Genomic DNA, 21,532 nt, shown 5'->3' with positions numbered 1-21,532 from the left:
GGCGACACCCTCCACCGCGGATGGCTCAGGAGGGAACCCCTCCCTTTCCGCTAAACGGTGTGGCTTGTCCTGTCGCTGCCCTGTAGCTTTGTTGTCGCGAGGCTGCAGTGAGCGTCTAAAATCGTGATGTGGGGCCCGCAGCACTTGTGCTGCGAGGAGAGTTCTGGGGGGAGCCGCGCTAGGAACGCAGACGCCAGTGTACCCGTGGATGGGGTGGGGTTTGTTTGTTTGTTTTAATTGCTTACAAACATCATACATGGTGATTTCAGGTTTTTGTTCTTTTTTTTTTTTTTGCAAAAAAGAATGCCAAAATTTATACAGTAGAGAAGTGAAAGGGAGGCTTTACCCGCATTCTCTCCCATGACCCCTGCTTTCAGCGTACTGTTCATGTGCCCAGAGCTTTTTCAATTTATTTGTTTAAACCCAAATGACTTCATACTATAGATTTGGCTTTTTTCAATTTACAGCAGGTCTTAGAGCTTTTGACTGGCCACGTTCTCATTAGTGGGCCGTAGTGTTCTGTCAGACGGAGAGATGGTAATTTCTTGAACCAGACCCCCATGGGTGTTCACAGCTTTTTGATATGACAGCCAACGCCTTCCTGCCTCAGTGTGCATCTTTGTAGTAGATTTCTGGAAGTGGAATGACTGGGTCGTTTAAAATAGAGAAACTGACCTCCAGAAAAGCTGTCCTAATTTCTGGTTCCACCAATGGCATTTGAAAAGACCATTTCCACACATCCCTACTACAGTGGATATTACCAAATGTTTAAAGTTTTCCCCACTCGGATGCGTGCAAAATGGTCTCGTCTTTTGCCCTGCTCTCCTTATGGCTCCTACTTTCCTCTCTCCTCCCACGTGTGCGCTTGACAGCTGGAGCCTCCCAACAAGGCCAGACATTCCAGGTGTGCACAGCAGCCCAAGAGGAAGCACCTGTGAGCGTGTGGGGAGGCGACGTGGAGGCAGCTGTGGAGCTCAGAGTGAGGAGTCAGAGGACGAGCCCCTCCCGGCAGAGCAGAGCCAGTGGCAAGGAAGGCGGGGCAGAGCAGGGCTGGGAGTCACACCCAGTTCCACTCCAGCTCTGTGCTCACCTTCCTGCCGCTCTGCTCCTGCTCTCCTATGGGGAGGAGAGGCCATTCAATGCGTTGGCTGTGCGACCTTGGAGAAATCGCCTCACTTCTCTGAGCTGTGGTTTCCGCCCCTGTAAAATGGGGACAATAACCCTTCCCATGCCTTTCCCGCAGGGTTCTTGCCAAAATCAAATGAGTCATGGACTTGAAAGAGCTTTGTAAACTGTGAAGTTCATGCAGAGAGGGATGTTTTCAGAGGTGCTTGAAAAGCTGAAGTGTTTGGCCCCGCCGTCTGTGGTTATCCAAGCTAGGCAAGCTCTTCCAGGCAGGCCTGGTCCTCATCTTCCCACCTCTCTGTCCCTCAGCCCCCAGGGAGAGGCACAAAGGGCGCTTGACCCCCGGTGGGAGTGACTCATTGCCAAACGCTGAAGAGGCTTTTGCGGGAAGATTGCCCTTTATACAGCAGCAACCAGTGTTCTAAGATGAGTGTCGCACAGGTTGATGGGGCGGGTGGGGAGGGCCAGTCCTGCGGCCCCATTAACAGCGAACTCTGCTGTGGTGTGGAGGGACCTGCTTGTTTCCAAAACAGTCTTTGCTGTCAGAGCCTGAAGGGCCCTTGAGACCCCTCGTCCGACCTCCGCATTGTACAGAAGGAGAAACTGAGACCCAGAGAGGGGAAGGAACAAAGTTAGGGTTTCAAAGTTCCTCGGTCTGAAGTCATAAAAGATTGTTCACAGAAAAGTCAGGACTGACTCCTGGCGTCTGACTCCCACTCCAGACTTGCCATGGCTCCCTCTTTCCCTCCATCACTTCCTGTGGTCACATGGGAGTTGCCTGCGTGTGGCCTCAGAGGTTTGAAAACCCGAAAGCCTTGGTCTACAGAGGATGAATGACCAGCCCTGACTTGGCTGGGTGCTTATAGGTCCCCACTCTCACAGCCAGTTGCCCTGTAGGGAGGGCCTATGGTTCCCATCTTACAGATGAGGAAACTGAGGCTCACAGAGTGTGGCTGGCCTCCTGCCAGGGCACTGCCTCTGAGGAGCCCAGCCGACACTGGAAGCCCGCCCTCTGACTGTTGGCCGGTGTTTTCTCCACTGCACCATCCTCGCTGGTCAGGTATCGACAGTTGGGTACCACATCTCCATCCCGCACAGCTGCCTCGGGGCCCTGGGCTGTCTTTCAGGGCTTCTCAGTGGGAAACCTCTTTTCTGGGGACAGGATCTTGCTTGGTGGCACTGCTGGCAAGAACGCCTCTTGATTGAAGTCTCTCAGCCCAGCTGACTCCTCTCCGTGCCCAAGGGCTTCAGTGTGCCTCTCCCGATGTCTGGGCTGCGTCGCTGGAGCGCAGGCCCTGGAAGCTCGCCAGGGGCTAACAGCTTTCGGGAGTGCAGAGGAAACTGGATTCCTTTTATGAAACTGGTCGATCAGCAGCGTCAAGCACTTCTGTTCCGGACCGGTGCACTGGAAGGAATGTCAAATGAAAGGAGTCCTGGAGTTGGAGGGGGCTGGGGGAAAACCTTCGTCCCCTGAGCTGCTTACATTAGGACTGAGTGGTGGAGGGCTGAGGGCCAGCCCACCTTGGGACCAGTTGCTCCTTCGAGCCCCCGTGGCTGAGATTCAAGGCTGGTGCCTGGTAACCCAGAAGCTGCTCCAGACTTGGATCAGCTGTGCCATCTCCAGGCCCAGCTGTGCCAGGCAGTGGCTGTGTGACCCCAGCCATCCACTTCACCTCGTTGACTTGCATGTATCAGATCCAGAGCTGCTGCTAGGACAGGCAAGGGTCCACAGGAACACAGCGACGGAAAAGCTGGAGTGGGCTCAGCCCTGCCCTCTCTGGATCAAAGTTGTAAAGGAGACGACAGAAGAAGGACTTGGCACCAGATGGGCTGACCTCTAAGCCCAGCTTGGCCACGCTGTGGCTGTGTGGCCCCAGGCAGTTCACTTCCCCTCAGTGAGGTCCTGGTTTCCCTCGTGTAAATGGGGATATTTACCCCACCTCAAAGGCACTGGGAGGTGAGAGGGCTAGAGGAGAAAACGGAAACGAAGACCTGTGCATGGCAGGTGCTCAGTAAACGGACATTCTCTGCACTGCTGTTCTGGGGACACACCCAGGAGTGCAGCACATACATTCACTCAAAACGTAATAACATGGCCTGCGACATGCCGAAGGCTGTGGAGGGTGGAGAGGAATAGACATGGCCTCAGGTCAATAGGTGTCCGGCCTCCTGCATTGGGTTCTCAACTCTGGCTGCTCATTAGACTCACTGGGGAAATAGTTTTTTAGTAGAAAATATAATTTAAATACCCTAGGTTTTTTTTTTTACTTTTGCTTTTTTCCCCACTTTAACAGCTTTATTGGGATATAATTTATATACCGTACAATTCATTTGTTGTTAGTGTACATTTCATTATTGTTAGTAAATTTCTCTGGTTGTGCAGCCATCGCCGCAGTCCGGTCTTAGAACTCCCCTTGCTCTGAAGGCCTCCTGTGCTCCTTTGTAGCCGGTCCCAACCCCAGCCCCAGGTTCATCTGCTTGCTCTTGTTTTGCCCTTTCTGGAAATTTCTTATCAGTAGAATTATGTACCATGTCCTTTTTTGTGTCTGGCTTCTTTTTGGCACAGTGTTTTTGCGTTTCGTCCGTGTGGCGTGTATCAGTGCTTTGTTTCTTATACAGCTGAGTAGTATTCCCCTGTGTGCACAGGGCACATTTTAGAATTCCCTGGAGAGCTTTAAAAATCCTGATGCCCAGGCCACCCTCGAGGACAGTTCATGAGATGACCCGGCAGGGAACCTTGCAGGCCCTCCGGATGATTTGTGTGTGGCCAACGCTGATGTGCTCCATGACTGGCTCAGCAATCAGGGTAGAAATGACATCTTCTCATAGTAGCAGCCCTGTGCTCAGAGTGGCCCCGGTCCCCATGGAGGCATGACTGCCCTCAGCAGGCCTGGTGACAGTGCAGCAGGATGGAGAAGCTGGACAATGGCCTTGACCCAGCACCGGGGCTCCACCACACTTCAAAGGTGGGGGTGGTAATGAAGATGGAGGGTCCTGCTGAGAGGGGGATCCATGGGGCCTGGGATGGAGAGGGCTGGGCAGGCAGGTGGCCTGTGCGCTTGGAGGAAGTGGAGCTCTGGCAGTCTCTGAGAAGCTTGAGGGTGTGGGGGTGGGGGAGCTGGAAGGAGGGGAGGCTGTCGTCAGAGCTGGAGGACGGATGGAGGGGCCAGGCCCTGGCTGGGTGTGGACAGCTAAAGCAGTTGGAGGTAGAGGTCTTGCCCCTGGAATTAGGGGCAAGAAAGTGAGAGGCTAGAGTGCCCAGTGACATCCACGTGGTCACTCCAGGCACGGAAGGGAGGCAGTGAGTGGGGGCCTGGGCGGACCAGCAGACGGCAACAGGGTACTCGGGCCTCTCCCTGCTGTTCCAGGCCCCATGGTCTACTAAACTGTCGTCACCAAGTTATTCTTCTGGTTCCCAATTCGTGATGCAACTAGCCAGCTAAGGACCCGTGGACAAGTTACCCAGTCTCTCTGGGCCTCAGTTTCCCCTTCTGTAAGGTAAGGGAGTTGGGCCAGTTGACCTCTAAGAGCCATCCTCACTCACAGAATTTGTGATGAGGGTTTAGGGAGATGTAGTCACTGACCCCGATCCTGCCATTCCCGGAGGTGTGGCCATGAGTATTACTTAGGCTCTTTGCGCCTCAGTTTCTTCATCCTGAAAATGAGGTTAATAATAGTATTAACTCTTAGGGTAGGGTGAGGGTTAGATGTGTTGAGGAACTTACAGTGCTAAGAGAAGGGCCTGGCTCGTGAGGAGCACCGTGCGAGGCGTGGCTGTCATTCTTACTGTCATCTGGAATCTGGTTCCCTAGCCCGTGGCTGGCCGCCATTCAGGAGCCCGGCTGTGAGGCTGGGTTTCATATCCACCACGAGTACGGCTCCCCTTTCCCCCTCCCTCCAAGCAGGCGCAGAGACTCCCTGCCCAGTCGCTGGTCCCCAGTGATCTCGGGGTTCTGAGGCTGACCTTTCCATACCAGAGGCCTCCCCCAAGTGGCGGGACCCACCGAGGCCCTTGATGTGTCCGAGACCAAAAGGGCACCATCTGCAGAGCCTCCTGTCAGAGCCCTGCCCTCTCGGCCTCGGCGGCCCTGCCTGCCCTTTGAAGCCTTCCCTGCCTGCCAAGTCGCCATCTGCCCCACCAAAGGGGTCTCTGGTCACCTCCTCCAGAGTAACCACTTATCGTTATGGAAGGCAGCCTGGGGGACACTCCTGCAGGGCGGGGGACCTCGTGCTTGTATCTAATCCAGGAGCCGACCGTATTAGTCATCAGCCCTTCCCTGCTGCTCTGGGCAGGAATGAGCTCCTCGCACGGCTCAAGAGACCCTTCACCGTCCCCTGGGTCCTCCTCCTCTATCTCAACTTCGGTTATTTCCTTCTTTGGTCCAGCCACCCCTCCGCTCTGGCTTCTCTCTGCGGGATGTCCTCCCCCTCACCTGGCTCGACCTTCCTCCCCTGGAGGAGGCTGGAGCAGGAGTGGTGTCTCTGGGCTCCTCCCCCTCCGGCCTGTCCCTGTACCAGCTCCTTGCACAATGCAGTGTAATACACCATCTGCTTCCTCATCCATCACCACCACCGCTGGACTGGAGAGCCCCTGTGGACCAGAGCCATGCAGACTTCCCGGTCCCCTGACCCTGCCTGCCGCCTGGCAAGAGTGTGCAGTAAGGATTTCAGCAAATGCATCTCTGTTCATTAGGCCAGGTTCTTAGGGGCAAGTGCAATGATTTCCCCTCTGTTGCCCTTAGTCTGCCTGCACCTGGGGTGGTGAGGGGGTGTGGGAAGGGTGCAAAGAAATCCCAGCCCCTATCCTGAGTCACAGGGCCGTCAGAAGAAGGGAGGAGCTGGCAGAGTCAGCGAGCCACACTCCCACAGGACTCAGTGCAGACCATGCTGGCGTTTCTTAACTGGGTCTTTTTTTGGATGTGACATTGTTTGTTGATGGAGTTTCTTCTAGAAATCTCAGTGGAAAGGTCTGGGCTGGCCTCCGGAACCAGCAGGGACCAGGGCCCTGCCACGTGGCTGCTTCTGTGTGCGTTGTGTTGGGCGTTGGGAATGCACGCAGTGTAGTTTTGTACCTAGGGGTTTTTCTTTGCTTCGTGATCCTGGGATGTTCGTTCTGAGTTGTCAACACTTCAGAATCCTCTCTTCCCAGGATCAGGTGACCCCGTCCTGTAGAGCAGTATTTCTCAAAGTGTGGTCCTCCATCTGTGTCGTCACCTGGGAACTTGTTAGAAGGCAGATTCGAGGGCTCCACCCAGACCCCCTGAGTCAGACCCTCTGGGGTGGCCAGCGTGCTGGAGTTTGAGAACCCCTGTGGTGGAGGAGTGGGCAGCCTCCAGCTGAGGCCACTGTGCGCCTGGGCCCACTTCCTCTGAGAAGGGCGGGGCCCCCGCGGGTCTGTCCGTGGCTTCCCTGCAGGCTGCAGGATCGCCTGTGCCCACAGATCCACAGATCCTCATCGTTAAGAGGCAGGAGGGCCTCCTGACAGATCAGATTCCAACCGTAATGGTCCTCCTGCCCCATCCCCAGCCCCAGCTTGTATCTGAAGAACTTGCTTATGCTTTCCGGCGATTGGCTGTCTGCCCTCCTCTCCTCCTCCGTGCTCTCGCCTCCAGCTCTGGGAGAGACCGGCCTGTGCACCAGCCGTCAGGGACCGCTCCGCGTCCCTCCTGCCCACGCTGTGGCGGCTCTTGGTGGCAGCCTCCTTGGCATTTGGGGGGGTTGGGGGGGGGTGTTATGTTTGTGTGATATGATTTTTGCACAATTTTAAAAGTTGTATGTTTACGTTATTATGTACCAGGAGAAAAAAGATGGCTAGTCCATCAAAACTGCACTTCACCGATGTTGCTGTGTAGGATGGAAGCTTCATTTAAAAAGCGAGACTGTTTGAAGGGAAACGCACATAGGCGAGCACATAGGTGGTGCATTTACGAGGTGAAATTGCCTCTGAGGGGTGCCGGAGGGACTGAAGTTTGGGGACCGCTGGGGTGGATGCAGCCCACTTGGCTGCCTGTGCATTTAACGGAGGTGGGTGGGGAGGGGTGGCAGTAGCACTGACAATGGGCTTCTCCTTGAAGCCCTGGCCCAGTGCAGATATTCAGTGGGAGAGACTCAAGGTCAAGGTCAAGAATTGCCCCCATGGGCCTTCAGCCTTCTGAGGCCGAGGCTCCAGGGGGCAGACTTTAGGGTTCAAGCAACATTCGTTCCTTCATGTGGGTGCCCCCGGTGGAAAGGACAGCCTGCCAGCAGTTGCTCTGCCCTGCCTGTCCCTGCAGAGTGGGAAGACCCAACCTGGGTGAGAACTGTCCCCGGCCAGGGTCTGCAGTTCCCACAGCTCCTGCCCTCCTGGGAGCAGTGCTGCACATCTGGGAGCACGTCCAGGGGTTTTGTGCAGTGGTGGCTGCGGTGGCTAAGCGTTCTGAAGAAAAGGCAGACCTCCAAGCTGATGCCTTGGTCTGGTTCAGAGCTTCCGCCCTCGGGAGAGACAGCCCACCCGCTGCTGCTTCCTCCACTTGGAACAGGGAGGAGAGGGCAGCCCGTGCGTGGTGCACAGTGCTCGGTGCGGGAGGAAGACCAGGGGTCTTGCTGGTGGGTGCTTCCTCCCTGATGCTCCACGGCAGGTCCTCAGGGCCCAGCATCCTCCCACCACACACCCCAAACTCTTAAAAGAAAGGCAGGCGCTGCCCTGGGCCCTGCTCAGAGAGGCCGGGGTGCTTGGCTGCAGGGCTGTGGTGCCAGCACCGGGGCTCCTGGAGCGCCTGGGTGAGTGCCACGTGCTCGGCTCTCTAGGGCTGTGAGGCTAGAGGAATACCCCCTCCACCTGGAACACAGATGAGGCAGGCCCGGAGGAGATCCTGGCTGTGTCTGGGGGGGCCTGGCCATCCACTTCCCTCACAGCCCCTGTCCCGGTTCCCAGAGCACGACTCCACCCGGTGAAGCAGCTGCTGCACCAGGCCTTTCGGGGTGGGAAATGGAATTACGACATCATCTGCTGCTGTGTCTGGGCGCCTGCTGCGTGCAGGTGATGACACTCAGTCACCTCCGTTTTGTAGAGCTCACTTAGGAAGGATGAAGTCGCTTCGCCAAGGTCTCTCAGCCAGGAGGGGCCAGTGACCCCAGTTTGTGCCTGCCTCCGTGGAGAGGAGGAGGCCGAGGGCCCAGCCGGTATCCCCACCCACCCCGCGCCATCCCCTCACGGAAGCGAGGAGGTGGAGATGGAGAGCCGCCAACCCGCGTCTCGAGGGCAGCTCCTCGCAGTCCCCTGGAATTTTCTCCACGAGATTCTGCATTTAATTTTTATTATCTTCCTAAATCCCGCATCCCAGAGCTCAGCACTGTCTCTCCACACCTCCTCCTACTTTAGTAGGATACATGCTTTGTGTCAGCCAGGCTTCTTGGCTGACAGGGCAGTGCATCTTCCAGTGTGTAGGTCCCCAGAGCTATTCTGGTACATTCTGGCTGCAGTTCCCCCGAGGCCCATCTGCCAGGCTTGGTATTACCAGGGCAACGTGAGCAAAGGAGCTGGAAGGTGTGTGGAACCTTCAGGAAACGGCGCCTGGTCTGCTGGGGCTGGATACCCAGTGTGCAGGGGGGAAGTGGGAGGATGGGCTGCGAGGAGAGGGCAGGGTGAAGGCCCTGCAGGCCTCTGCCTGTGGACTTCACCGGTCAGCAGTAGGGAGCCACGGCAGGTTTTTAAATAGGGAGTGAGAGATGGTAGCAATCTTGAGCGCAGATTGGGGCGAGCAGACCAGAGTCCGAAACCAGCCAGGAGGTTGTTGCAGCAATTCACAAGAAAATGAGATTGTCCTCACTTTCTTCCATAAAAATTTCAAGTTCTCTTTGTTTTTATTTTTCGCTTCTTTATTTTAACATACCAATTCTTGTTTTCTACCCATAATTTTACATGTACTCAGTGCATAAAACTTGGAAGACACAGAAGAGCAAACAGGAAAATTAAAAGTCGGCTCTAACCTACCCACTGAAAGGTCACTGTTGGCATCTACAGGCATATGTCCTGACAGATTTTTCAAGTATAAACAAACACTTGCTCTTACTATGGAGACAGCGTCTTCAACTTAGCAGCCCAGTGGGGATGTTCTCCCAGGCCAGCGGACACTCTCCACCGCCCTGACTCAGAATGGCCTGTCCACTCGGCCTGGTGACCCTGGGGACGGCCCCACCTCTGCCACAGCCCTCTCTGATGTGTTTCGGGCTGTTTCCCTCCAGTCTTGTTTCTCCTTACGTCTGTCCCCTTTCTTCTTACATTCCAATCGTTCTGCAAAGATTCTGTCCATGGATGGTCGTCTTGTTTTCCAGCACTGTTAGAGATTTTTTTCTTAAAATAAACCTTCGCCGTTTTGAGGAATTTGGGTTGGAACAGGAGGTGGATGTATATTCTCTGTCGCTGTTTTTTCCAATAGCTGTTGAAAAAATTCTCCCCTATGGCTATGCCGTAATTACTCAAAGACGCTGCCATCATTGAACGAGAAGAGAGTTGCCGGTTTTTCCAGATTTCAAACAACAATGCAGTAAAGTCATCCTTGTATCTTTGTGTGAACGTCTCTGATTATTTCCTGAAGATAAGTTCCTAGAAATAGCGTATGCACGTTGCAGAACCTTTGAGCGTGTTGCCAAATTGTCCTCCAGAAACATCCTGCCGATTTCGAGTTTCGGAGCGAGATAGGAGAGCGCTCACTGCCAACACTGTATATTATTCTCTTTTGATCCTTGGCAATTGCTATTTTAACTTGCATTTCTTTAATTACTACTAAGATTGAATTTCATTTTTATTAAGAATCTTTCTCATTTCTGTTTCTCCTTTGGTAAATCGGCTGTTCATGTCGCTGGCACATTTTCCTGTTAGAGTATTCTTTTTCTTACTGATTTATAAGAGCTCTTTATAAAGTAAGGATCTCAACCCTTGTCACATTTGTTGAAGAAATCTCTCTGTCTTTCATGTGACATTCGACTTTTTTTATGTTATTCAATAATATTGAAAAATTTAATATTTTATATAGTCAGACTTATCAAGACCACTTTTCTCACTTTTAATTTTATGCTTGGCAAGCTCTTCCCATCCCAAGAATTTTTGTAAATATTCACCTACATTTTCTTCTGGTCTTTTTTTTCACTTCATTTTTCAGTTTATCTGGGATTTCAGCATATGGCCTGAAATATGAAACTTTTCTTTCTCCTGCCCCCATAATCACTAAATAGTTTTTCCAGCATTTAATTAATACATCTTTTCCCAACTCATTTAAAATGCCTATGCCAAATTTTATCCTCAGAAAATATATACTACTTTTTAAATTTACATTATCCCGGTTCTGTATAACAGAAATATACTGCAAGCCGCATATGTAATTTTAAATTTTCTAGTAGCCACACTTAAAAAACTGAAAAGAGATCTGTAAAACTAATTTCAACAATATATTTTATTTAAGACAATATATCCAAAATATTATCATTTCGAGATGCGGCGCCGGCACGTCAAGCCCTCAGCACACGCAGCCGCTGCGTTGGGCAGACCAGCTTTAGGCTGTTACTGAGCTTTTAAATGTTGTCCCATTGATCCGTCTGTTCTGCAATTGGCATGCTAGAATTTTGAATATTATTCCTGTCTAATATAATTTAACATGCAATCCTCCCTTCTTTTTCCACAATTGTCTTCAAATTCACCAATTCAATTTGTGTAAGTTTCCAAAAACGTGGTAAGTGTTTTATCTGAATTTCAGTAACTCCAGAATTAATTTGGGGGCAGTTGACATCTCTATAACATTGAGTCTGTCCATTCATGAACAAAGAACATCTCTCCATTCAAAATTTCTTCTTGGGTCCTCAGTAAAGCTTTGTCATTTTCTTTATACAGAGACTTTCCACGTCATGTTAGGTTTATTTCCAAGTATTCTACGTTCATTATTGCTTTCGGAAATGATCTGTTTTCCTTGACGTTTAAAAGTGGCTGTTGCTGGAATATAGGAAAGCTGTTGATGGTGTGTGTACATCCTATGACTAGCCCTATTACCTCTGGTAGCTTTTCCTCTCTTCATTCCCTTGGGCCTTCTAGGTAGACAGCAGTACATCTGGAGCAAGGAGGAATTTCCTTTCTGTTCTCCAGCATTCCAGCATCTCTATCTTCATGAGTTTCCACTGAGGTGGTACTGCCTGGTGGTCAGAACAGAATGACGGCGTGGTTCTAGTTCCAGCTCAGCTACTTACCAGCTGGGCGACCCTGGGCAAATTCTCTACCTTTTCTGTGTTCCCAGTAATGGGGACATACTCGTATCACCTCAGGTGTTGTGAGTATTAAACTAGTTCCTACATATAAAGCCCTCAGGGCTTTGAACAGTGCCCGAGAAGTCCCCTGTACCTATTAGCAGTGACTGGTGTTATTATTATTGGCTCCTTCACTAAACGTCCTGGAGTTCCATTTAAAAATAGTGATCATGGTGGATATTCTCGCCTTGCTCTTGACTTTGATGGGAGTGCTGTTCGTAAGGTATGATGTCTGTTGGAAGAGCAAACATTTCTCATCCTGTTAAGGGGTGTTCTGTTCTTATTTACTCAGTGTTTGTACAGATATGCATGCTGGAAGATCAGATGCCTTTTTAGAATCTGTGTCAATAGCTATGCGTTTTTCCCCTATCAGTGTGACAAATGAGTCCTCAGTTTCTTCATGTCCATTCCATCATGTATTCATTCGTGTAACATGTATTTACTGAGTCCCAGCATGTGTGAGCACTGTTTTAGGCACTGTGGACACATCAGTGAATGAAGCAGAGCTCCCCCAAGGAGCTTATGTTCTAGTGGGGGAGGCAGATGATAAAAAAACATAAGCAAAAACTGTGTAAAAAGTCAGATGATGATAAGTGCTAGGGAGAAAAATGAAGTCGGGTGAGGGGAGTAGGATATGCCGTGTGGGGCAGAGCTTCAAAGATAAGGTGACACTGGAGCAGCCAGGTGAAGGCAGTGAGGGGCAAGTCTTAGCCTATCTGGGAGAAGAGGGTTCCAGACAGAGAGAACAGCACGTGCAAAAGTCCTGGTGTGGGAGTGATCACGGTGGTGCTGGAGCCACACCAGGGACCATTATGGCCGGGCTGGAGTGGCTGAGGGGGCAGTGGAGCAGTGGTTGGAGGGGCAGGGATCTCTTGCCCTTAGAGGACATTTGTGAGGACTCTGGCTATACTCTGAGTCAGTTGAGGTATTTTGGTTTTTGTTTTTATTAAGAAAAAAAATCACATAACATAAAATCCACCATTTTAACCATTTTAAAGTGTACAATTAAACAACTTTTGGTCTATAATGTGCAACCATTACCACTAATTCCGGAACATTTTCATCACCCCCAAAAGAAATCCCATATCTATTAACAGTCACTCATTTTCCCCTCCCTCCAGCCCCTGACAACCACGAGTCTCCTTTGTGTACCTATACATTTGCCTATAATAGGCACTTCATATAAATGGAGTCATACGGGTGGGAGGTGGGGGAAATGGGTGAAAAGTGGTCAAAAGGTACAAACTTGCAGTTATAAGACAAATGAGTCTTGGGGCTGTAATGTACAGCATGGTGACTATACTTAATATTGTATTGCGTATCTGAACGTTGCTAAAAAGTAGACGATAGGTCTTAAGAGTTCTCAGCACAAGAAAAAAAACTATAACCATGTGAGGTGAGGTGATGGATGTTAACTAAACTTATTGTGGTGATCATTTCCCTATATAGACATATATCGAATCATTATGTTGTACACCTTAAACTTATACAATGTTATGTGTCCATTATATCTCAATAGAACTAGAAAAAAGGAGTCATAAGGTATGTGGCATTTTGTGTCTAGCTTATTTACATATCTTCTTTGGAGAAATGCCCATTCAAATCCTTTATCCAATTTTTAATTGGGTTTTTTCTCTTTTTTGCTATATAATTATGAGAGTTCTTTATATATTCTGGATACTAGACCCTTGTCAGATATGATTTGCAAACATTCTCTCCCATTTTGTGGCTTGTCTTTGCACTTTCTTAATGGTGTCCTTTGCAGAAAAATTTTTAATTTTGATGAAGTCCAATTTATCTGTTCATTTTTTTTCTTTTGTTGTTTGTGCTTTCGTGTTGTATTTAAGAAACCATTGTCTAATCCAAAATAGTGAACACTTACACTTGTGTTTCCTTTTAAGAGTTTTATAGCGTCAGCTCTTACATTTAGGTCTTTGGTCCATCTTGAGATAATTTTTGTATATGGTGTGAGGTAAGGGTCAGCTCCACTCTTTTGTATGAAACCATCCCGTTGTCCTAGCACTACTTCATGAAAAGACTATTATTTCTCCATTAAGGGGACCTGCTGCCCTTACTGAAAATCAGTTGATCAGAGTAGTATGGATTTATTTCTGGACTACTGGAGAGTTTTTAAAAAGAAGCATTTGATCTCTTACATTTTAAAGTGATCGCCCTGGCTGCTGAGAGGAAGGTAGTGACTCAGATAGATGATGAAAATCCATCAGATTCTGGATATTTTTTGACAGTAGAGCTGACAAAGTAGATTTCCTGATGGGATGGATGCGTGAAGTGAAAAACTATGAGGCATCAAGGATGGCACCGAAGGTTTTGATCTGAGCAACTGGAAGGAATAAGTTACTATTTGTAAACTTGAGGAAGAATGCAGAAGAGCAAGTTTTAGAGAGTTTTAGAAATCAACAATTACTTTAGATCTGCCTGGTGGATATCCAGATGGAGAGGTTGCCCAGGCAGTTGGATAAATGGATCTGGAATTCACATTTACATTAAAGCACATTAGCATTCCTAAAATAAAACTGTCTTTATTATGCTGCATTATTCTTTTAATCAACTTAATTATCTAGTTTTTTTTCTGTGAGTATATGTGATCATAGTTTGTGTTTTACCCTGACTGTGCCATCTTTAATCGGGGTTTGTTGTCAGAGTTATTCTAGTTTTACAACGTGAATCAGAAAGCTTTCCATCTTTTTAAGTGCCCTGGGGTAGTTTATAGAATATACAAATTAGCTGCTCCTTGAAAATCAAAAGATGAGTCTATGAAACCATCCAGAATTTTGTGTCCCCCGTCTGCCCTTTTTACATGTTATCTTTGTGGCTTCTTCCATGCTTCTGATCACTTTACGTTTATACTTCTTGTGTGGATTTTAGTAACTTATATTTTCCAAAGAATTGTCCATTTCCTTGAGGTTTTCAAATTTATTAGCATATATTTGAGTACACTTTAAAAAAAATTCTATGTCTTTTATATGCTCTTTCTCATTGCAAGTGTGTTTCCCCACTTTTTTCCCTGATTAAACTAGCTAATTTGCTTCTTTATTGATATAACGGGTATTAACATCTTAAATTCAGCATGCAAAAAATGGTCACATTTCTTATTTTTCCAAATTAAAGTAAATCTGGGCCAGGCACTCCACCTGCCAGATTTACTGGGGTCAGCGTCTCCCTCTCAGTGTCACCCGCCTCCAGAAAGGCCCATAACCCTGGTGGTCTTTCCATCGCCAGGCTGGCAGAGCCTGCGTTCTGCGGCCCTTGCTGCCTGCTGCCACTTGGTGGTGCTGTTGACACTGGTCGGATTGGTTACTGCCCCTGGTCCCGGTCCCTGGGCACACTTCCGGGCATCCTCCAGCGTCTCTCTGGGTTCCCAGGTTGCAGCTTTCTGCGAATAGCTTTTTCACCTCCGTATGGAGCCACTCCCAGGACGCAGGAACACGGCCGGGAGTGATCTGGTCATTTTCCTCCATGGATCCAGAACCTCCACTGGCGTTTTCTTCCCAGATATCCACATCCCCAAGGGTCAGAGAGGGTTTCTTTTAGAACCCCACCCCTAGGTGGTCCGATTCCATTTTGTGCAGAGTAGAACTCATTCTCCTTAAAGCAGACTCCTGGGTTGCTTCTGGGAGGTCCACTTGCCTCCCCTTTAAAGAATACTTCCCCTCCCCCCTAGAGATAGACAAGTTTCCAGACATTTCTCTTGCTAAAGAACATATAGCAAAAGACACAAGTTAAATCTTCAGTGAAACACCCCATTATCTTGTTTTTTAACCCAAAGAACCAGCACTCGGATATTTATTGGCTTGGCTTCTATTTATCTACTTTCTAATTTATTTGCTTCTGCTTTTATCTTTATTAATACCTTCCCTCATTTATGTTTGTTTTACCATTCTTTTTCTAACTTCTTGATTTACATACTTATTTTTTACTCTTTTTCAGTTGTAGCAAATGTATTTAAGCCAATAAATTTGTCTTTGATTGCAGCTTTGGCCAGCTTCTATACTTATAGCTAAATAATATGACATCCTTATTCAAATAAGACTATTCCATAATTGCATTTTCAGTTTAAAATATTAGGCTTTTACTTCTCGAAATACTAATATAAAAATGCAATATCTGTTGTTAGCTACAGAAATGGGCACAGTTATTTACTGCCCATCCTTCATCACCTCTAATTTTGTATTGTTATAATCTGAGTTTTTGTTGAATTTATTCTTTACATCGTGGATATTATTTTTCAATTGTTATTTGAGATATTGATTTTATTTTAAAACTATGTTAGAATAACTATGCTTTTAAGATTCAGATCCATACTTACATGGCTTCAATTTCGATTGACATATCTTTCATGAGTTGTGTCTTTCGATTTCTCTCTCAGTGGCATGAATAAATCTTTGAGTAATATTTTTCAGGAAGGACACGTGGGTTTTCTATCTACCCTGCTTTTACACAGATCACGGTTTCTCTCTGTTGCTTCTCCTATGAAATAGAGATTTCTAAGATCGTAATATTCCTCCTCAAGCCTGTTAGACGTTATATCAACGTTGTAATGAAGTCTGTTGTAATCTGGTTTGGTTCCCTTGTAGATAGGTCTTTTTTTTTCCCCTGTGCTGGATGCTTGTAGGATGCTTTCTTAATCCTTGGAATTAAAAAGAAAATACAGCACATGTCAGATGTTGTGTATTTTGTCTAAAATATGATTAGTATTTTATCTGAAGAATTGGATGTTCAGATTATAGAAATTTTCTTCTATTGTATCTTGAATTATTACCCTTTTGTTCTGGTACCTTTTTTAGAAATACCGGTAATTCACGTGTGAGTCTCTATTGTTTATTCCCCATATTCTTACTTTTATCTTAATCCTCGTTCTCTGGGTTCTGAGAGAACATCTCAAGGTTGACCTCCACAAGATCCAGCAGTTTTCTGCAGTTAAATTCTGCTCTTTAGCACTTCTCATGCTTCTTAAAATTCTCATTATTTACTTCCTGTTACTATTATCTTCACTGCCAGCTCTCTTTTAGTTTCAGTCTCTTTTACTGCATGTTCCATTTCTTACATCGTAGAGACCAGGTTTTCTTTAATCTTCTTGAGTTACAAACAGACACTACATTTGCTTCTGGTCCCTATGGCGGGTCCTTTCAGAGGCGATGCTCCTCCTCTGCCTGCAGTCCTCGTTTGCTGCCTTCATGTTGCAGAAAGTTTTCCCAGGTTCCGTGTGTGTTTTAAGCCTTCCCTGACCCGTGTCTGCTTAGAGCATGGGTCCTTGTCCTGGGGTGGCCCGTTGTTTTCTCTAGAGACTGTTAGGCTCCCTGCCTCGGATGTTCACCTGGAGCACTGGATGATGAAAGTTCACGTTACAGCCAGCAACAAGCAGCCCGGGGCTTGGGGGCCATTTTGTGCTGTGGGCGTTTCTGCTCTCGTTTGTTGGCACAGCTGCTCCAGGTGCCTGCTGCTCCTCCTGGCCTCTCGCTTGTTTTCTTGCCCGCTGCGTCTGGGAGATGCCCAGCCTATCATGGCAACCCCGGGCATGGCTAGGCTTCGCTTGTTCTTGGATCTAGTGGCCTGGCCACTCCTGAAGGCCACCGGGCTGCACCCTGCGAGGTGGGCTGCAGCGCTGGGCTCTGCTCCCCCTGTGACCCAGCCTCTCCTCCAGCGCTCATCCTCTCGCCCTCCGAGGCTGGAGGCTGCGCGGTCGGCCGGTGAGCGCGCCTCCCTCCCTGCAGGACCACGCGGCCTCCCAGGGCGGGGAGCTCTGAGTCAGCCTTCAGTCTGGCTCCAATGGGACTGTCCCTAGCAGTCGGTGGCATGCCGACGGCGCTCATTCCTATGTTCCAGCGCTGAAGCAGATCCCCCCACCTCATACTCTCCTGGTCCTTTCTGTCGCTTTCAGAAGGAGGCAGCTGAGTGGGAGCTGGACATCTGTGCTCAGCTTTACCATCTTTCCCGAAAGTTTCATGGTTCACGTTGTTGCCCATACTTAGTGCTTTGGTGTATATATATATATGGCAATTCCTGAGCACTTCCTTTTCTGTGGCCCCCTTTTACCTCATGTATACTGGCCCTCATCATATCTGGTTTTATACTTTTCCCTGGACACTTTTCCTCTCTCCCTGAAATTTCAGCTTGGCATTCTTTTGATCAGATGGGTAATTCTCCCACCCAACCTGGCATGGGCAGTCTTGGGGCAGTGAGTACCGGCCCTTGCCAGGGGCTCACCATCTGGCATCGGCAGCCACATCCTGGCCTTCGGCAGTATTGATGGCGTTTCCCCACATCCTCCTTGTCCGCCAAAGTTTTGACCTTCAAGTAGCAACAGAGAAGGAACCCTCCCCCTGCCCCCAGTCCCAGCCTCCTTCCCAAGCCTCCCGTCTCACTAGAGAGCCATTTTGGATTCCTCCTGGCACACCCAGGCCCTCCAGCGTGAATCAGCAGGCGTGGGCAGCAGGCGGCGGGGAAGCGGGCTGCTGAGGGCCCCCCATCGCTGCTTGGCTGCCCGCCCCGGGAAGACAGCACGTCACACAATTTGCCATATCAAGTCTGTGAACAGCTGTCTCCCGACCCTCCGTGGGGAGTCACCAAGCTCTGCATCTGTCCTTCCGGACAGTGGAAAGATGTGAATTCCCCTCGGGGTTCCATGGAGTGGGGGTTACCGTTCCCCTGCAGAAAGCCTGTAAGCAGCCCTGTGAGGGCTTGGTTCCAGGGGTGGTACCCGCACTTCCCGCCCATCTCCCACGGTCGGGTCCTGCTTTCTCCACCTCCCCTTCTTGACTTGTGTTGCCTCTGATAATAAAGCCTGCATTTATTGGAGCTCAGCCATGGGCGACACTAGCATATATTAGCTTCTTTTAACCTTCCTGACAACCTGAAGGTGAGTTGTGGTTGTGCCCCTTTCACAGGTGAGAGAAATGCTCAGAGTTTCCTTGCTCTCCCGGCATGGCTCAGCTGGGGGGCGGGAGGGCGGCGTAGCCAGCATTCTGGTTTGGGGCCGCCTGACCCCAGTTGGTACTCACTCCTTCCTCTCTCTGACCGCCTCCTGGAGGGGAAGAGAGAACCAGGGGCTCCTGGTTGCGGTTTTAGAGCGGGGGTCTGCACTGGAGGCCCGTGGGCCAACTCCAGCCTCCTGTTTTTGTCAATAAAGTTTTATTGGAACACAGTCACGGCCCTTCACTTGCACATTGTCAGTGACTGCTTTTGCCATATAAAAACTGAGTTGAGTAGTTGTGACAGAGGCTGTACCGCCTGCAAAGCCTAAAATATTTATTATCTGGCGCTTCACAGAACGAGTTTGCCAACCTCTGGTTTACAGCAGGGGCTGTGGAAAGAGACCTCAAGGTAAATCCCTGGCTCACTGCTTCCTTGCTGTGTGACCTTGGGCAACTGACTCAGCATCTCTGAGTCTCGTTTTACTTACCCATAAACTGCTGGTAATGATATCTTTTGAGTTCACACCAGTGGTCCAGAGGAGTGAGATGATGTGTGTGAGGGCTCTGCACGTGAAGGGACTCAGTAAGCCTGAGTGTCATTGTCACCTTTCTCCCCGTAATGGAGGTGCAGCTTTCTCCACTTTTTCTCCATGGCTGCTTTTCTGGAACATTCTGACATTTTGGCCGAAGAATGCTTCATGCTTTCTGACACCTTCTGTTGCAGGTGAAGCACAGACGCCTTCTCAGGCCTCAGAACTCTGGGCAGCAAATGTAAGTGATGCTCGCCTCAGGTAGACGAGCAGGTGTCCTGTTGGTCTCAGTCATTTGTTCAGCCAGCGTTGACTGAGCCAGGTCATCATGCTCGAATCTGAGAGGGCCTCAGACAGGCCTCGGACCCTCTAGGAGCCCTCCGCCCATGACAATGACTGGAACCAGGTGCCTGTGGCTTCTGGTCCCCTTTGGGAAATTCCCTTGCCCTCTGCAGAGTGAATGCCCATTTCCCGGAGCCCCTGGGAGCTGCCCCTGGGAAGATACGTTATAGAACTGCTTAGCTTAGCACAGCTTCAGCCCCGCTCCCGGGCTGTCGGCCTGCTCAGCACTTTGATGCAGTGTCCACCCCAGGATGTAGTCGGCTCACCTGACCCGCCAGCTCCCTCCCAGGACACAGACTCAGCACCTCTCCCGGCTGGGGCTGGCTCCGCGGGCTCCGGGCCAGGGCAAGGGCAGGCTGTCCTTCCTGACCTTGGAGGAGCTGTTGACAGCTTAGCTCTTCTCATCGGTCCATGAGGCCCTGACGTCCCTCCCCACTGACATACCTGCAGTGGGGCCAAGGAGCCCTTGTGCTGTGTGCCGTCGTGGGGTGTGGATGACCCGGGGAACTTCAGACCCAGTTCCTCCAGAACAGGGCCAAGAAAGCATGGCGGGGGTGGGGGGTGCCATGGGGAGAATGCAGGTGTTCAGAGGGGCGAGTGCAGCTCATTGGGAAATCCAGAAAGACTACGTGGAGGAGGTGCTGTTTGCGATGGGGCTTAAACAGTGAGCAGGACTTTGACAAAGGAGAGCAGAGGAACTTAAAGTGAGTAGTGCTGTGTGGTTGGTGGTGAAAAGGAGTCATAAATGTATGTGATAAATGTGAGGTGAAAAAGTCAGGGTATAAAATTGTTTATAGTTTGATGACTTCTACCTAAAAGATGTACACCTGTTGTATCAGTTAAGGTCCTGGCAGGAAACAGATGGCATCTGCAGAGAGTTGAAGCGAGGAAAGTTTACTTTAGAGGAAGTACTTTGGGCAGGACCAGCGGAAGCATCCAGGGCTAATGGAGCACCAGAGACCAATGATAGTGGGAGTCGGGACCACCCTTGCGCCCTCGAGGACGAGGGGAGGGAACAGAGTCACTGGAGCCGGGAGGAGCCGCTGCTTGACAGGCGCTGTGCGCAAGCGCGCAAGCTAGGGAGCAGGTGGGGAGAAACACCCTGAGCTCTTTCTCCTCCTGCCCCCTCACTCCCATTGGCCCCCGACTCCCGCCAGGCCTCCCATTGGCCCCCTGACTCCCCCTGAGGCCTCCCATGGGCGGAGCCTACTTGGAAGTCAGAGGACAACGGAGCTCAAGCGATGCCATCCATAAAAGTCAAATTCCAGAAAGAGGGTGGCAGAGGGCAGGCTGGAGGGTGTGGGTGAGGGCAAGCAACACAAGAAATTATGCTAGTTGGGTTAGTGCATTGGGAATATGGGTAGTTTCATCACTTGCTTCTTTTTCTCAGACTTTCACTGAGGTTTAGAAACTACTTTAAGTTTAAAGTCCCAGAGTCAAAAGGATCTAAGTGGTTTGTGCTGGTTGAGGGAGCTACTGCAGAAGGACCCCAAAGCAGGCAGCTGCGTTTCCCCCAGCTGTCCGTGGCTGTCTGCCCAGGGGACGCTGCCGTCTTAAGGCGCCAGGGGCAGAGCACTGGTCTGGGCTGAGCCGGCACACACGTGGATGAGCCTGGCCTAGGTCAGCTTCCTCAGGAAGGGGGCTCAGAGACTTGCAGGAGGTTTATTGGAGAATGCCCACAGGAGGGAGTGGGATGGATGGAAAAGTTGACACAAAATAAAGTCATAACAGAGGCCTCTGCTGAGCCCCGGGAGCTCTGGAGTGGAGATGGCCTTTCAGAGATGTCCCAAATCGAGGCAAGAAGGCTGGGCCAGTCTTTGGGTGTAGGCTGCCCTGGGGAGGGGTGTGACCTTGGACAAGGCTGCCTGTGGGATGTGTCAAGGGCACATCCCAGGGAGACACACAGCTGTGCGCTGTCAGTGGCCAATACTCCAGCAGCTTGGAGAATGGAAGTTTCTGGCAGCGCACCCAAGTATCCATTACAGGCCCTCGGGAAGGAGGGAGTTTAGGCTGAAGGGCAGTCAGACCGGGGCAGCTAAAAGGGCATCGCTCGGCCAGTGGTGCCCAAATCTGGCCGTGTAGCAGAGACCCCAGGGTGCTTTATGCAAACACAGATTCCCCGTCTCCCTCCCCCTCCTCTCCTGCTGAGCCAGGATCTCTTGGGTGGGCCAGGAATCTGTATTTCTAGAAGCTCCCAGCAAGATGCGATGCACCTGCAGGCTTGGGAGCCACTGCTGTTAAACCTCTCTGAGCCCGAGGGTGGTTGATGTTGGGGAGACGGTCAGTTTCTGAGGTGTTTGCGGAGCAGCTGCTCTGTGCAGCCCTGTGTGG

At 50.0% G+C, this 21,532-nt stretch overlaps 1 protein-coding gene across 3 annotated transcripts in view; it reads left to right on the top strand.

The window, feature by feature from the left end:
* Positions 1-21,532, top strand: part of GABBR2 (gamma-aminobutyric acid type B receptor subunit 2) — a 331,181-nt gene that overhangs the window by 134,183 nt on the left and 175,466 nt on the right. The window lies entirely within an intron of this gene.

Source organism: Equus przewalskii, chromosome 26 (genome assembly GCF_037783145.1).
Source record: "Equus przewalskii isolate Varuska chromosome 26, EquPr2, whole genome shotgun sequence".
NCBI lineage: Eukaryota > Metazoa > Chordata > Mammalia > Perissodactyla > Equidae > Equus > Equus przewalskii.
Note: the sequence above shows the minus strand (reverse complement) of the source record. Positions and strands in the feature narration are given on the sequence as shown.